This window comes from Lemur catta, chromosome 3, assembly GCF_020740605.2.
Source record: "Lemur catta isolate mLemCat1 chromosome 3, mLemCat1.pri, whole genome shotgun sequence".
Taxonomy (NCBI): Eukaryota; Metazoa; Chordata; class Mammalia; order Primates; family Lemuridae; genus Lemur; species Lemur catta.
The window spans coordinates 28,104,630-28,122,985 of record NC_059130.1 but is presented as its reverse complement, the minus strand read 5'-3'; the positions used below and the strand labels follow the sequence as shown (position 1 = coordinate 28,122,985).

Genomic DNA, 18,356 nt, shown 5'->3' with positions numbered 1-18,356 from the left:
AAACCCGTGCACATCTGCAGCCACAGGCAACCCACTGCGAACAACCAATCATTTCCTCGCTGCTTTCAGAGTCAGGCTTTCTCCTCCAGACATGCTTAGCTGTGGTTTGTGAACTGCTAGGCTCATGGGGACTTTCCAGTGCCTTCCTCTCCCCACCCTCTGCCCTCAGGGTTCCCAAGTGAAACAATCAAGTCCTTACTTCCGCCTCCAGGCACCACACCCCATCCTTTTCCTGGAGCTTCACCCCCAACAAGGCGATGAAGGGGCGGGGAAGGGAGTACAGGGGAAGAGCTCTAGACCAGTTGAATACCTTGACAAGTGAATAAACTGGAAGTTGACCCTATTATTATCTTTGAACCATAGGAAATGGTAACAGGGAAGAATGACTCCAAAAGCCATTGAGTTGAGCTGGGGCTGGCTCTTTTTCACCTAAATCCCCTGGGGCTCTGGCTTAGTTCCTGGCTAAGTCTGAAGTGCCTTGGCAGAGAACAGGGTTTCACAGAAATCACCCCAGCTTTTCTCTCCTGCTCCATCTCTTGCCACTTTCTCCTTATTGTTTGGGCTCCAGCCACAATAAACAATGTTCTTATAGGCCAGGTGCGGTGGCTCACGCCTGTAATCCTAGCACTCTGGGAGGCCGAGCCGGGTGGATCGTTTGAGCTCAGGAGTTCAAGACCAGCCTGAGCAAGAGCGAGACCCGGTCTCTACTAAAAAATAGAAAAAATCGGCTGGACAACTTAAAATATATATAGAAAAAGTTAGCTGGGCATGGTCGCACATCCCTGTAGTCCCAGCTACTCGGGAGGCTGAGGTAGAAGGATTGCTTGAGCCCAGGGATTTGAGGTTGCTGTGAGCTAGGCTGACACCACAGCACTCTAGCCCGGGCAACAGAGTGAGATTCTGTCTCAAAAAACAAAAAACAATGTTCTTACAGGCAAGAACATTGACTCGATGAAGCAAGTGGGGCTCTTAACCTGGGCTCAGGCTTAGAGGGCCCTGAATGACTCTCTCACAAATACAAACACACACACATTTATTTAATACACTCTGCTCCTCTGCCACTTGGGATCAGGTGCCTTTTGCTGACGCAGAGCAACCCCACACTTAAAACTCTACTCATCTGCTCACAGGAGTGGTGGGCACTGTGGCTGCGCATGGGTCACACACTCCCCATGCACAGTTCCAGGGATGGGCCCAGGTTGATCTAAGCCAGTCAGGGGACCTCCCTCTACCCCACACATATACCCCTCACCATGCACAAACAGGGCACAGCAATTTTTTTTTTTTTTTTTTTTGGAGACAGAGTCTTTGTCGCTTGGGCTAGAGTGCCGTGGCGTTAGCCTAGCTCACAGCAACCTCAAACTCCTGGGCTCAAGTGATCCTCCTGCCTCAGTCTCCCAAGTAGCTGGGACTACAGGTGAACGCCACCACACTCAGCTAACTTTTTCTATTTTTAGTAGAGATGAGGTTTCACTCTTGCTTAGGCTGGTCTCGAACTCCTGACCTCAAGTGATACTCCCGCCTCTGCTTTCCAGAGTGCTAGGATTACAGATGTGAGCCACCGCACCAGCCCCTTTTCATTCTTGATATTGGTAATTTGTGCCTTTTTTCAAAAATGTTTATGAATCTTAGTCCTTTTCTTAGTCCTTTCAAAAAGCCAACTTTTGCTTTGTTAATTCATACTATTCTGTATTTGTTTTTTATTTGACTAATTTCTGTTTTTAAATATAGAATTTCCTTCCTCCTACCTTATGTGGGTTTATTGGCTTTTTTTCCCTAATTTCTTGAAATTGATTATTCTAACATATTCATTTAAAGCTATAAGTTTCTCTCTAAGCATGTCTTTAGCTACATCCCATAAGTTTTTCTTTTTCTTTTTTTTTTTTTCCGAGACAGAGTCTCACTCTGTTCCCCCAGGTCGAGTGCCATGGTGTCAGCCTAGCTCACAGCAACCTCAAACTCCTGGGCTCAAGCAATCCTCCTGCCTCAGCCTCCCAGGTAGCTGGGACTACAGGGATGTACCACCATGCCCAGCTAATTTTTCCTATATATTTTGGTTGTCCAGATAGTTTCTTTCTCTTTTTAGTAGAGACGAGGTCTCGCTCTTGCTCAGGCTGGTCTCGAACTCCTGAGCTCAAACGATCCACCTGGCTCGGCCTCCCAGAGTGCTAAGATTACAGGGGTGAGCCACCGCGCCCGGCCTCATCCCATAAGTTTTGATACATTGTCATTTCAGTGTTATTCAGTTCATTCCTCAACTGGAAGTGCAAGAGAAAGAGAAATTTTAAAAATAATATCATTCAGTTCAAATTATTTTCTTATTTCCTTCGTGATTTCTTCTTTTATTCATGGGTTATTTAGAAGTGTATTGCCTGATTTCCAAACATTTGTAGATTTTCTAGTTATCTTTCCTAATTTTTTTTTATTTTTTTATTTTATTTATTTATTTTTTAGAGACAGAGTCTTGCTTTGTTGCCCAGGCTGGAGTGTAGTGGCATCATCATAGCTCACTGCAACCTCAAACTCCTGGGGTTTGCGATCCTCCTGCCTTGAACTCCCAAGTACCTAGGACTACAGGCATAAGCCATCACACCTGGCCCTAAGAGGAAAATTTCATAACGATAACAAGACCAGAAATATATAACTCTAAGTTATATGTACTTAGTAATACAGCCTGAAAATGTACAAAGCAAAAATGGACAGAACTAGGCTGGGAGCAGTTGTACACACCTGTAATCCTAGCACTCTTCAAGACCAGCCTGAGCAAGAGTGAGACCCTGTCTCTACAAAAAATAGAAAAATTAGCTGGGTGTCATGACATACACATGTAGTCCCAGCTACTCAGGAGGCTGAGGCAGGAGGATCGCTTGAGCCCAGGAGTTTGAGGTTGCTGTGAGCTACGATGATGTCACTGCACTCTACGCAGGGCAACAGAGTGAGACTCTGTCTTAAGAAAAAAAAATGGACAGAACTAAAAGGAGAAAAAGACAAGTTCCAATCACAGTAGGACATTATAACACAGATCACTCAGTAATTGCTAGAACAAGCAGATAAAAACATCAAAAAGGATCTAGAGAGGCTGAGGAGAGAGGATTGTTTGAGGCCAGGAGTTAAAGACCAGCCTGGGCAAGACCCTGTCTCTTTAAATTAAAAGAAAAAAAGAAAGAAAAGAAAGGCATTCTCCTCTTTATTTCTAGTAATACTTTTTGTCTTAAAATCTGTTTTGTCTAACAGAAGTGCAGTCTGACAGCTTTCTTTTGGTTGCTCTTTTCATTGCATCTCTTCCTTCCTTTTGCTTTCAACTCTTCTGTATCCTTATAGCCAATATGTGTTTCTTGTAAGTAGCATGGGTTTTAATTTTCATGCAATCTGACAGTCTTAGTCTATTTTTTTCTTTTTTTAGCCACTTTCTAAGCCATTTCTTCAAAAATCCTATACCTCAGACTGTTTCTGGTGCCCGGATGAAGCCTTCATTGCTCCAGGAATGGGGGCCATGCAGCCTGATAGAGCCACCCAGGGCCCAGAAGCCTGTGGCCACACTGTCAATGGTTAGAAACACTTCCTCTGCTGCGGCTCCTGCCAGTGCCACCATTTCTCATTGTGCTCTGGTGCTGGAGTACCACTGTCTGCCACGAGCCAGGGGCCCAGCACATCCACCCGCAGGCAGGCCCCTTCCTCAGAGAAGGCTGCACATGGCACTGAGCTCATAGAGGGGTAGCTGGCCCCTTATGCAGCCAGACTGTAGTCCAGGGCCATCCAGGCCCCAAATGAGGCAGATGAGTAGAAGAAGAGCAAGGTCACAAGGCAGTAAATGACATTGGCCTCAGTTTGATTCACAGATAGAACTTCAGAGTCTCTCTGTTCTCTTCAAATATCTGCTTCTTCCCTCTCATGCCCACTTTGCCCTTGGGCACCATGGTGTGATGCATGTGCCCAAGAGCTACCCAGTAGGGAGCACACGCACACGCACATGCACTGCCCGTGCAGACCTAAGTCACCAGGGGATGGGTTTGTCTTTAATTAGAATATTGTGATCTTTATAGTTCATGTGATTACTGATATATTTGAATTAAAGTCTTAACATCTTATCGTTTGTTTTATGTTTATCTCACCTTTTCTGGGTTTTTCCCCTCCCTTTCACTTCTGCCTTCTTTGGATTAATTATTTTTATTATTCCATTTTCCCTAGCATTCAATTCTTTTTTTTTTTTTGGAGACAGAGTCTTGCTCTGTTGCCGGGCTTGAGTGCCATGGTGTCAGCTTAGCTCAGAGCAACCTCAAACTCCTGGGCTTAAGCAATCCTTCTGCCTCGGCCTCCCAAATAGCTGGGACTACAGGCTTGCGCCAATTTTTTTCTATATATTTTTAGATGTCCAGATAATTTCTTTCTATTTTTTAGTAGAGAGGGGGTCTCGCTCTTGTTCAGGCTGGTCTCGAACTCCTGATCTCGAGCGATCCTCCCGCCTTGGCCTCCCAGAGTGTTAGGATTACAGGCGTGAGCCAGTATGGCCAGCCTCAATTCTTTTTTTTTTTTCTTTTTTTGAGACACAGTCTCTCTCTGTTGCCCGCGCTAGAGTGCCGTGGGGTCAGCCTAGCTCACAGCAACCTCAAACTCCTGGGCTTAAGCGATCCTACTGCCTCAGCCTCCCGAGTAGCTGGAACTACAGGCATGCGCCACCATGCCCGGCCAGAGCAGCAATTTTTAAATCTAGGCTCCAGGACCCCTTTATACTGTCAAAAATTATTGAGAACACAACTGAATATCTACATGTGAAAGAATGAAGTTGGACTCATCTCATCCTACATATTAATGCAAAAGTTAGCTCAAAATGTATCAAAGATCTAAATTTATAAAACTCTTAGAAGAAACCAAAAGGATAAATCTTCATGGATTTGGCAATGATTTTTTAAAATATAACAAAAGTTCAAGCAGCAAAAGAAAAAAAGGAGATAAATTCGACTTCATCAAAATTCAGAACTTTTTGCATCAAAGGACATTATCAAGTGAGTGAAAAGACAATCTGCACAATGAGAAAGAATATTTGTAAATCATGTATCTGATAATGGTTTAGCATCCAGAATGTATAAAAAATTCTTACAACTCAACAACAAGAAGGCAAACAAAATGGGCTAAGGACTTGAATAGACATTTCTCAAAAAAAAAAAAAAAAAGATGTACAAATGGCCAATAAGCACAGATGTTCAAATAGTCGTTAGGGAAATGCAAATCAAAGCCACAATGAGAAACCACTTTAAACCCATTAGGATAGCCATAATAATTATTTTAAAAAGGAAAATAAGAAGTGTTAGCAAGAATGTGGAGAAGTTGGAACCCTCAAGTGTTGCTGGTTGGAATGTAAAACAGTATGGCTGCTGGGAAAAACAGTTTGGCAGTTCTTCAATAAGTTAAACATAGAATCACCACATGACCAGCAATTTCACTTCTAATATACAACCGAAAGAATTGAAAGCAGGTGTTCCAACAAAAACTTGCATACAAGTGTTCATAGCAACCCTATTCACAATAACAGAAAGGTAGAAACAAAGCCAGGAGCAGTGGGGCACACTAGTCGTCCCAGCTACTCAGGAAGCTGAGGCAGGAGGATGCCTTGAGCCCAGGAATTGCTATAGTGCACCATGATCACACCTGTGAATAGCCACTGCACTCCAGCCAGGGCAACATAGTGAGACACTTTCTCTAAAAAAAAAAACCTTTTTTAAAAATTTTTTTTAAAAAAAAAACAGGTGGAAACAACACAGATGTTCATCAACAGATGAATGGATAATCAAATGTGGCATATTCATACAATGGAATATTATTGGCCATAAAAAGGAATAATACATGCTATGATATGGATGAACTTTGAAATAACACTAACTGTAAGAAGCCAGAGACACAAAAGGCCAGATATTAAATGTTTCTATTTACATGAAATATCTGGAATAGGCATCCCTATAGAAACAAAAAGCAGATTAGTGGTTGCCAAGGAATGGGGGACAGGGGAAATGGAGAGTGGCCACTTTATAGTTATGGAGTTTCCATTGGGGGTCATGAAACAGCCCTGGAACTAGCTGGTAATGGTTGACCAACATTTTGAATGTATTTAATGCCACTGAATGGTACACTTTAAGATGGCTACAATGGTAAATTTTATGTTATATGTCTTTTACCACAATCTAAAAATTATTGAGGACTCCAAAGAGCCTTTGTTTATGTGGATTATATCTAACAATATTCCCCATATTAGAAATTATCGTTGAGAACTTAAAAATATGTATACATTAATTCACTCTGAAATAATAACAAACCATTAGAGATACATGTATTTTTATTTTTGTTTGTTTATGTTTTTAAAAAACAGAAATAAAAGTGGGATTGCTTTACATTTTTTGCTTTTACTTTAATGTCTGGACAATAAAAGAGAGTATGACTGTCATGTCAGCTTCTGTCTTCAATCTGCTCCTAAATGATGTTTTAGTTGAAGTATATGAAGAAAGTTTTGCCTTACACAGATATGTAGTTGGAAAATGGAGTATTTTAGCAGCCTTTTCAGATAATTGTGGCTTTTCTTTTTTGATGTAAAACTCAACAATTGGCAGTTTCTTTTCTTTTTTTTTTTTTTTTTTTGAGACAGAGTCTCAGTCTGTTGCCCAGGCTAGAGTGCCATGGCGTCACCCTTGCTCACAGCAACCTCAAACTCCTGGGCTCAGGAGATCCTACTGCCTCTGCCACCCAAGTAGCTGGGACTACAGGCATGTGCCACCATGCCCGGCTTAATTTTTTTCTATATATATTTTTAGCTGTCCAGGTCATTTCTTTCTATTTTTAGTAGAGACGGAGTCTTGCTCTTGCTTGCTCAGGTTAGGTAGTTTCTTAAAGACTAGTGTCATTGTGGGATCTGAAACCAAATTAATAAAATTTTCATATTCTTTTTATTATTTATTTTTTTTATTTAATTTAATTTTTTTTAGGCTGGTCATGTGAAGCAGTGGTTTGTTTGTTTTTTTTAATTTGAGATGGGGTCTCACTGTGTTGCCCAGGCTGGAGTGCATTGGCTATTCACAGGCACGATCCCACTACTGATCAGCACGGGAGTTTTGACCTGCTCCGTTTCCAACCTAGGCCGGTTCACCCCTCCTTAGGCAACCTGGTGGTCCCCTGCTCCTGGGAGGTCACCATATTGATGGCAAACTTAGTGCAGACACCTGATCAGCATAGCACACTACAGCCCAGAACTCCTGGGCTCAAGGCATCCTCCCACCTCAGCCTCCAGCCTAGCTGGGACTACAGGCTTGCACCACTGCATCAGGCTTCATATTCTTTTTATTCATTAAAATCCATTGTTCTATCTTGCACTTTAAATGGGTTTTTACTATGCAAAATTTTATAACATCATGCATTCGCTATTTGGAAAATATTGGTTATGAAGCACATAATATCAAAAAATTAAATTTGTTATATCATCACCATTCTCAACAGAAAAGCCTTTTAAGTATCAAAGACTAAGTTCATAATGGTGAAATACAGTTTTCTAAAATTCTGAGTTTCAGCTGGTGCGGTGGCTCACTCCTGTAATCCTAGCTACTCAGGAGGCTGAGGTGGGAGGATCGATTGAGCTCAGGAGTTGAGACCAGCCGACATGGTGAGACCCCCACCTCCATAAAAATAAATAAACAAACAAATAAATAAAATTCTAATTTTAACTTGAAAATATAACTGACCATAGTTTGTTATTAGTGATTCTATCAAGTAAATTGGCTCCCTACAACTTATCTCAACTGTCTCATTCTCATGGAATTAATTTTCATTCTAATGGTTTGTGGTCCACAGCCTGGCATCATAAGGTCACCTGCTTCTGAACTGAAATGATCCTAGAAATCATGAATCTCAAGTCCCTCATTTCATCCTTCTCCTGAGTCTCTCAGGCTGTCTTTCTAGGATGTTTCTTCCAGAAGACCCTATTCACGTCTGCAGGATATAGTAAAGGCCCTCAGGCCCATGGGACGGTACAAAAACCACCAAGTGATGATACCCAGAATGATTTAGATTAATGGATCACAGTGTCCAACAATAGCAGAATGTCTTTTAAAAGACATTTATTGGTCATCGTCATCCCATTTAGGTAAACACAATCATTTACATTCTCATTCTCCTAAACATTTATTTATTTATTTATTTTGGTTGCTTAACTGATTTTAATAACATGACGTAAAGCCCCTAGACTTGATATAATCATTATGCAAAATACATAGATGAATACTGTCTTCTTTCAAAAATATAATGTAAATAAGCAAGATGTGAAAATAGGTAAGTTTCCATCAAATAAATGAAAATTTTCTTAAAAGAAAGTTTTCCTTTCCATGTTATTTGAAGAAGGAAAATTGCAAGGTTTATGTTGCTCCCAAATTTTGCATATAAGTGAAATTTCAAATCTGCTAACACCTGCAGAATTGATTCCACTCTGGATTCTAAGGCTTCAGTATCTTCTTTCAAAATTTTCTTTGCTTCTTCTAACATTTCTCTTGTTTCCTCTAGAAAATGGCTGATGGAACATCACAATCTGATAAGGTATCATGAAGTAGCCATCATCCGCAAGCATGATGTCGTCACCAGCAGCTTCTAAATTTTGGAGTTGCTTCTTTTTTACCTCTTATTTCTTCCTGCAGCTCTGTAATTCTGTTTGTATTCCATGCAAATTTGTTTAGCTTTTGTTGATCTCCGAAAGTAACATTGACATCTTCTTTTTTTTTTGAGATAGAGTCTCACTTTGTTGCCCGGGCTAGAGTGCTGTGGCATCAGCCTAGTTCACAGCAACCCCAAATTCCTGGGCTCAAGCGATCCTTCTGCCTCAGCCTCCCAAGTAGCTGGGACTACAGGCATGTACCACCATGCTTGGCTAATTTTTTCTATATATTTTTAGTTGTCCAGATAATTTCTTTCTATTTTTTTTTTTTTTTAAGCAGAGACAGGGGTGTCACTCTTGCTCAGGCTGGTCTTGAACTCCTGAGCTCAAACAATCCTCCTGCCTCGGCCTCCCAGAGTGCTAGGATTATAGGCGTGAGCCACCGTGCCCGGCCACACTGACATCTTCTGCAACCATCTTCTTCACAGTGGCCTCCATCTTCAGTCTCCTAAACATTTTGTGGAAGTAAAATAGCTTATTCTGACCAGTAAAGCCAGTAAAGGAAATTTGGAAAGTTCAGATTAATTAGGCTTTCTATGAGAAAATAAACTTAATTTTTGAATAAATGAATATTATGCGAACAATATTTTCTATAGTGTGACTATAAAGAGCTGTCGTCTTATTTTTTTTAAGAGACAGAGTCTTGCTCTGTTGTCCAGGCTGGAGTACAGTGGTGCAATCACAGTTCACTGCAACCTTGAACCCCTAGGCTTAAGCAATCCTCCTACCTTACCCTCCCAAGTAGCTAGGACTACAGTCATGCAACACCATGCCTGGCTAAATTTTTTCTTTTTTTGTAGAAACAAGGTCTCAATATGTTGCCCAGGCTGGTCTTAAACTCCTGGACTCAAGCAAGCCTTCTACCTGGGCCACCCAAACTGCTGGGATTACAGGAGTGAGCTACCATGACTAGCCGTGTGCTATCATTTAAGATGAACTAAAGCTATCAAATCAACCATCCTTTACTTGGGATTGGGCTACTGTCCAATGAGTGAGGGCAGTACTGCTAACACCTACACAACATGCCTGCATCAACTACAGCTTTGCTTTAATCTTCAAAAACTTCTTTTCCAAAAAAAAAAAAAAAAGGATAGAAGAGGTCGGGAGGGGGGAAGCTATCAAATCAGTCTGTATTAGTCAGCTCTGGCTGCCATAACAAAAAAGCACAGAAATTTATTTCTCAGCTCTGGAGGTTGGAAGTTCCAGATCAAGGTCCTGCAAAGTTTGGTTTCTGGTGAGGGCTCTCTTCCTGCCTTGCAGGTGGCTACATTACCCTCACATGGCTTTTATCTGAGCGGCTGTGGAAAGGGAGAGAGTGAGCTCTCCAGTGTCTCTTCTTATAAGGACACTAATCCTATCATATCAGGGGCCCACCCTTGAGATCTCATTTAACCTTAATTACTTCCTTACTCCAAATACAGTTACACTGAGGGTTAGGGCTTCAACCTATGAATTTGGGGGGGGACACAATGCAGTTCATAGCACAGTCTTATTTGTGCTATATTTGTCTAAGGATTTATTTTATCTTTATTTTCTCCAAAATAAATCCTTATTTATCTATGAATTTATTTTGACACACCTCACTTACTTGAACAGAAGATTCTCATAGCATCTTCTGTATTTATTTCTGTATTTATATATCAAATAGTAACAACTATATACCTTACTGATCATGCAAAAATAGTAATAATAAAAACTATAAATTATGTTTGAATACTTTAATGTTGAAGTTCTTTTAGCATTTTCCCTGCTATGTGTTAACCTAACATCAGACTGCATTTTTTATTCTTTTTTTTTTTTTTTTTTGAGACAGGGTCTCGCTCTCTTGCCCCAGGTTGAGTGCAGTGGGGTCATTGTAGCTCACTGCAACCTCAAATTCCTGGGCTCAAGCAATCCTCCTGCCTCAGCCTCCTGGGTAGCTGGGACTACAGGCACATGCCACCACACCCGGCTAATTTTTTTATTTTTTGTAGAGATGGGGGTCTCACTCTTGTTCAGGCTGGTCTCGAACTCCTGACCTCAGCAATCCTCCTGCCTCAGCCTCCCAAAGTGCTAAGATTACAGGTGTGAGCCACCGCCCCTAGCCAGAATTTTTTATTTCTCATCTTGTAATCTAGCACCCAGCCATTCATTCAATTCAAAACTAACTTTTTTTTCCCCAAGTTTTACCTTCAGCAAATGCCTAAAGTTTTCCTAAAGTATAATCCATTTCTTTGCTGGAAATTCTTGAGTTCCGTTATTTTTAGATTTATAGAAATGCTTACTAGTTTCTATAACCTAGTCAAAACAGAAGTTTCCCTTAATTTAAGAGACTCTCTATTTTCTTCATGTGACAGGACTCCAGAGGTGGCCATTTGCTCCAAAGGTAATGACGCTTGTGTCTGAGAGTCCATCTCACACCTCTTGCAATGGCTGTTTCTCTCCGGAGGGGGCGTGTCTACCCATGAAGATCTGCCCACGGTGAGGGTATTTTTATCCCTTTTGTTCCGAAATGCATCCAGAATGTAGATCTACCTGGGTGATCCAGCTGAGGATGATGTGGACAGACGGTGGTGCGCAGGGGCCCTGCTGCACCTTCTTTTCAGCTTTCCCCTTCTCCCTCTCTGGAGGCCCTGCTCGGCCTCAATCATTGCTCTGGCCAATCCATGGGGACGTCCCAATCATTCATGATGGCGGCCATTCCACCCCACATCTCACCCCAGCTTTTACCACCCTCCCTGCTTCTCTCTGGGTCCTCCTAATGTCACTGTTCTATGATTTCAACAGATCAAAGTAAAAATTTTATTAAAGAAGACAGTAATGCTAGGCAGAAAGAATGGCACATGGCAAGTCTCCTTGTCAGGAGCCCATCCAGTCAGGAGATGGTGGAGACAGAGTGAGTAATTAGTTGCAAACGGTAGGTGACACCCGTGGCTCCTCCAACTGGGACAAGGCAAAAAAAATGCCAGCAACCCCTTCATAGTACCTGGGCATCTTACACTCCAGAGAGCCCATAATTCATTATAAAGATAGCTATTTAAGAGGTAAGTTCTTCTGGGAGTCTCTCTGAATCTATTCTTGTTCCGGGGGATGCCTGATTTTAAAAAAGAGTTAAGCTCTTCTGTCATATAGCAGATTTCCTTATTTATGAATAGGTGTTCTGTCTTTGATCCCCTTGCCTATGATTGGCCACTGCCCAGTGGAGGCCTAGCACCATGACATGGGTAGGTAACTTCTGACTTCTTGATAAATTATGCTAGAGTTCCCACATTGTTCAAAGGTCTATATTCTAAAAGCCAGCACCTCCTTTTACCACTGTTAGACTCCAGCAAGAAAAGCTCCTGTTCCTGGATGATCTAGAGCACTCCCCTCACCACCACCACCACAGGCCCTCCTCTGGCCACAAAGTGACAGTCAGAAGGGCCCAGCTAGACTTGCTCAACCGGAGCCACCATTGTCTCCCTCAAGAACAGTGCTACTCAAAGTATGATCCTTGGCCGGGCGTGGTGGCTCATGCCTGTAATCCTAGCACTCTGGGAGGCCGAGGCGGGAGGATCTTTCGAGGTCAGGAGTTCGAGACCAGCTTGAGCAAGAGTGAGACCCTGTCTCTACTAAAAATAGAAAGAAATTACCTGGACAACTAAAACTATATAGAAAAGATTAGCCGGGCATGGTGGCACATCCCTGTGGTCCCAGCTACTCGGGAGGCTGAGACAGGAGGATCGCTTGAGCCCAGGAGTTTGAGGTTGCTGTGAGCTAGGCTGACGCCACGGCACTCTAGCCCGGGCAACAGAGGGAGACTCTGTCTCACACACACACACAAAAAAAATGAAAAAGTATGATCCTTGAACTACTGCCAGTCAACACACTGCTTGTCACTGGTCCACAATGAGCTAAGTATAGAAATGAAAGCAAGCATTTAGAAACTTTTATCGTAATTTGCTTTTGCTGCAACATCAAAGCTCCTAATCATTTTCCATTTTCCAGGAATTCATTTTCATTGTATTTTACAAAAATATCGGCCTATCACTGATTGGAAACTTTAAACTTTGATTCACCTGAAGCACTATTCTAGACTCTGGCATTTTCTGCCTAATTGGTCCCAAGTCCACTCCCAGGACCTATGCAGCCCTCTGCCTCGGGTATCCCCGTCCCGGGAGGGTGAGCAGACCTCTCCTCCCGTGTGCACACCTGGCCCCAGTTGGTGGCCAGGAACAGCTGTTTGTAGGGGTGCAGATGGAGCTTGGACTTGTGTGCTGGTTGTGCTTCAGGAGCAAAGCCCTCCCAGTGCAGAATGAGGGCAGACTAAGGGCTGGGAAGCCAAAGGTGGCGATTCTGAATTCAAAGCTGACATTTCGAGTTGTGAAGATACATCTGTCAAGGTCGGAGGACAGAGCAAACTGTACCGTTTGCCTGGTCTCTTAACTCCTCCACACTCAGACATGTGGTACGGGGGCCTCCCTTGGTTACTTGCTCTGAGTCCCAGGAACGTTCCAGGCAGGCCTGCCTAAGGCATCCCTAGATGAACTTTTAAACTGCATGCACTTTGTAAAAGCACGTGAGCATTTTATGGCATAGCTGTCATTGATCGGATTTTCAAAGGAGAACCTGAGCCACAGGGATTAAGAACCACTGGTGGAGATGACGCAGGAAGTCTGACTGTGCAGATTGGCCGATTCCACTATGCTAGTTCCAAAGACAGGGTCCAAGTCTGTCTCTTCCCCCTTTTTTGGTGTCAGGACAGACACAGAGAACAGCCAGCATCCGGGGTACTGCGGTGTCCCCTGGTCTTCCAACATCCTTTGTATCTTCCCCTCCAGTGGAGAACCAAGCCTCAGGCGCGAGCTCCTGCGTTTCGCCTCCAGCCCCAGCGGTTCTCCAGGGGGTGTATAATAGAAGCAGCTACTCGGCTTCCCGGGGGGCGCCCGAGCACACACCCCCGCGCCGCGGGCAGCGCGCACAACAGGCAGGCGCGGTTCCCGGCGGCCCTCCCCGCCCGCAGGGGGCGCCTAACCCGGAGCCCGCGCACAGCAGCCCGCGCCCGGCTCGGCTCGCCTCTGCGCACCGCGGGGCTGCGAGCTGAGACCGAGAGTGGCTCCCAAGGAAGCGTGAGGAGGGGGTCATGGTTCTTTCCTTCCACCTGTCGCCCCCTCCTCACCTTTTGCAGGCCAGTAAACCTGCGCGCCCCCTCCTCTTCGCCCCGGGACTCAGGCCCACACAAGTCCCTGCTGGGCCCTGGGAAGACAGAATGCAGGGCTTAGGCCTCCCAGTCCTGCCGCAGTGGCAGGATGGACGATTTCTGCAGAACCTCCAGCCCAGGCAGACCCCAGGCTGTCCTAGGCTAGAGGGACTCCCTCATTTTCTGTTCAAAAGCACTCTTTTTTTTTTTTTTTTTTTTTTGAGACAATGTCTCACTCTGTTGCCCAGGCTGGAGTGCAGTGATGTCACCACAGCTCACTGCAGCCTCAAACTCCTGGCCTCAAGTGATCCTTCTGCCTCAGCCTCCCAAAGTGCTAGGATTACAGGATCGAGCCTGGCCTCCAAACCCATTGTTTAACAAGATTAAGGAGAGTCACACTGTTCACCTCCAGACTGGACTTCTGCCCAACTCCACGCTCCAGACCCCTGTACTCAACTGCCCATCGGATGACCCACCAGCACCTCACAATGAACGTTCCTCAACATGCCCCAAACTGAATGTTATTTTTCTCTAACACCTGCTCCTGCTTTTGCATCCTCTGTTGCAGTAAATGGCACACTGTCTTTTCAGTCACCAAAGCCAGACACACATGCCCTGGAGAAAACCCTACAACATCTGCTCTGGGGCCAACACGTTCTACATCATATATTTCATCCTCTTCAATATGGACCATGAAATGATTAAACTGCAATGTCCTGAGCCACTATTTCCCAGTGATTGTGACCCAGGCAGGGTCACAATAGCCACATTTCTGCCCCTAAAGAGGGGCCATGTAAGTTGGGACTCAAAACACAAAGAAATTCTTTTGCCAGAAAGGCTCACTGTACCACCTTCCTTGAGCCTGCAAGAAAAAATGGAGAGAGACCAGAGTGCTCAGGTTAGACAAGCAGGCAGCTGCAGCATCCCACTGTTGCCACCCCCTGGAGCACAAGGGAGGGAGTCGCTGATAAAGACCCGGGACTGTAGACTGTCCACTTGGGAGGGAGCAAGCCATTGGGAGATTTCCTGAACTAACCATTGGAGCTCAGATGCTGAAGGGAGGAGCTGAATTCTCCCTCTTATCTCTGTTCTCAGAACAAAGTCTGCACCCGTGTTTTTACCATTGTGTGTGGGAAGTTTGGGTTTGGAGAGCTACATCCTAAGGTCAGGGGTGAGGGACGTGGGGGTGGCTCTATGTCCAGTAAAAGAAAAGGTAGCTATTCTAGGCTTCAGTGCAGTCTCTCCTCTGGGGTTTCAGTGTCCTATCTTGAAGGACTGTGTCCTGACCCCAGTGAGTGATGTTGATCTCCTGTTTGACCTTCCCAACCCTTCCTGGAAATGTTTCAGTTCTCAGTGAGTTGCGGGCGCTGCCCTGTCCTACACCCAGCTGGGGAGGGTGTAGACTTTATCTTGCTGGGCTGAGAGAGGGAGGTCTTTCCCAAACATTTCCCAAGGCCTAGAGTTTATAAACAAAAAAACCCACAAAAAAGATACCAAAAAAACCCCACAAAATGTGACTCACACCTATAATCCCAGCACTTTGCGAGGCCGAGGCAGGAGGATCCCTTGAGGCCAAGATTTCAAGGAGACCAGCCTGGGCAACATAGCAAAACCCCCATCTCTACCAAAAATTTTAAAAAATTAGAATCGCTTGAACCCAGGAATTGGAGATTGCAGTGAGCTGTGGTGTTGCCACTGTACTCTAGTCCAGGTGACAGAGCAAAACTCTGTCTAAATAAAAAACAAAAAACCATGGGTTTGGAAGACAACCTTCAAGGACCTTGCACAGACCAGAAGAGCTTAGAGCCAGGGATGGAGCCCTGGGGGGAAAGAACAGACGAGGGAGCTCCAAGGAAGAAGACAGAAGGGGCAGCCAGAGAGGCAGCAGAGAATCCGACAGAAGCTTAAAGTAGCTGGCAGAGGGCAGAGGTTCAAGGAGAAGGTGGCCAACAAAGTGAAAGGACTAGAAGATTGCAAGTAAGATCAGACCTGGAAATGTCCGCTGGACTTGGCCAACATGAAGGTCAAAGGTGATTTTAGTGAAAGCATTGCAGGGGCTGGGGGAGAAGCCAGCTTGCAGGGGGTGGAGAAGGTAAGGAAGCGGAGGCTCCTTCTGAGACACTTGGCTAATCAGATGGACACAGATCACAACACAGTTGATGGGGTGAGGGGTAGGGATGGGTGAAAAAAAGACCTGAACATATTTAGCCTGTGAAGCGAAGAAGGGTCAGAGAGGGATATGAGGGTAAGGTAAAGGGAGGGTGATGGATGGAGGGGAAAGGAAGGTGCTGAGGTAGGAGGCAGGAAGGGCTAGAACCAGGGACAGCAGGGTGCACAGGGCCCAGCTCCCCAGGCGGAGGTGGGGAGGGGCCCTGTGTCTGTGTGCAGTGAAATTTGTAGGTGAGAGGGAAAGCTGAAGAAGTTATTTTCCCCTGTGAAGTAGGAGGCAGAACCATCTGCTGAGGGTAGGGTGGGAGGTGGTGGGAAGGTTGAGGAAAGGGTGAAAGTTAAGAATAGTCAGGGAGAGGCCGGGTGTGGTGGCTCACGCCTGTAATCCTAGCACTCTGGGAGGCCGAGGCGGGTGGATCCTTTGAGCTCAGGAGTTCGAGACCAGCCTGAGCAAGAGCGTAGACCCCGTCTCTACTAAAAAATAGACAGAAATTAGCTGGACAACTAAAAATATATAGAAAAAATTAGCTGGCCATGGTGGCACATGCCTGTAGTCCCAGCTACTTGGGAGGCTGAGGCAGAAGGATCGCTTGAGCCCAGGTTGCTGTGAGCTAGGCTGACGCCACAGCACTCTAGCCAGGGTGACAGAGCAGGACTCTGTCTCCAAAAAAAAAAAAAAGAATAGTCAGGGAGAGGCAGGAGCAGGAAAGCAGCGAGAGATGCCAGCACTGCCAGGCTGTGCTGCAGGGACAGCCCCTGGCCGGCTCCTCTGCTCTCAGGGTGCTGGCTGTCCCTTCGAATTCCACAGCTCGCAGTAGGACACTGTCCCTGGGCAGAGCGATGGATGTCAGGCCATGGGCTCTGAGCTGCACTGGGAAGTAAGTGAGGGCTCACAGAGGGCAAGTGAGACCAGGAAGAGGGAGGTGGCCGCAGTCTGCTGCGAGTGCAGATGGAGGGTAGAAGAGCCGAGGGACGCTGACCTGAGACCTCGCGGAGGTGAGCACTCTTATAAGTGAGGAGGCCCGGGGAGAACAAGGCTAGAGTCAGACAGACATGCCACCCACGTGGTCAGGGAAGGCACTGGGATGACCGTGACGGTGGGACTAAGGGCCAGAAGACAGTAAAACAGGTGCCCAAGTCCTCAGGGAGTGCGGGGAAGGAAGGAGGAGCTCGAGGGATACCCGTGGCAAGGATGGGAGACAATGGGGAGTCTGAGTGGCGGGAGCCTCAGAGGAGGTGTGTTTACACAAAGATGGAAGAACACACATCTGCAAGTGGCAGTAAGAGTAACACACTGGCCCTGCCCCTCAGCCATATATAATGGGGTCCCGGGTGAGGGAGAGCCGCGGGTCTGTTGTGGAGGCACAGGGAAGACACCCTCAGCAGTTTGTCCTCTGAGACCTCTCCGCAGGGGCAGGAGGCACAGGCAGTGCTGAGGACGTCAGCCTGTCTGCCTTCAGTCTGTGAATGATGGCAGGGACAACAAAGTTGGGGGCCTAACCAGCCTCAAGGGATTAAGTCAGGGCTGCCTCTGTGTCCTGGGGTGGCGGGAGTGAGGCCAGACGCCACTTGCTGTCTGAGGGTCAGGGTTCCAGAGAGACCCCGGAGAAAACTGTCGCAGGCAGGAGAGACTCTCCCTGTGTGGAGAGAGGGATCAGGTTGTTTCCGGGGGTCTGGGGCACCACCCCTGCCCTGGACCCTTTATCCTTGAAAGGGAAACTGATCTTATCTCCACATCTCTCTGAGCTTAGCATCCACTGGGAAGTCTATGCTTTTGAGAAGGAAGGATTGTTCCGTGACAGAGAAGACTGCTGGGTCAGGTGGAAACCAGCCTGGGGGTGGGCTGGACCCCGAGGATGCTGCCGCCAGCAGGGGCTGGGCTTCTTCACCCGCCGGCCAGCACTCACTCTAGCCTGGCTCTCCTGGGCCGCTGGGCTCACCCCACTCTCCCATCCCTGCAGGAAAGCTCGCCTTATCTGCTCGCCTTAAGTTCCTGCAATCTTGGTCTGTAATACTTAGGCTCCTTAACATTCACTTGAAAAGCCAGGAAGATGTGAGGCTATGAGGCTGGTACCATCAGAAAAGGCACGGGGGGAGGGGGAAAGTAAAAAACAAAACCTTAAAATATTTATCTGGTGCTTTCCCTACACACACTCACCCATCTGGCACATGTTAGGAATGAGAGGTGGACCTGTGTTTGGAAAAGCAAAGGGTTCAGGTCCCAGGCACCTAGCCATTGGCTGAACACCAAGTCCCTGTGATCTGCCTCTCAGGACCACCCACTGCCCCATCTGCCAGCTAAAGCTCAGATGCCGGGACGTGTGCAAACAGAGGAGCTGCCACGCT

General features: G+C 45.8%; 2 pseudogenes; both read right to left on the bottom strand.

Moving 5' to 3' along the window:
• Window positions 1-3,549: 3,549 nt before the first annotated feature.
• LOC123634785 lies at window positions 3,550-3,917 on the bottom strand (annotated as a pseudogene).
• A 4,045-nt stretch (window positions 3,918-7,962) lies between these two features.
• Window positions 7,963-9,121, bottom strand: LOC123634784 (annotated as a pseudogene).
• Between the last annotated feature and the right edge of the window lie 9,235 nt (window positions 9,122-18,356).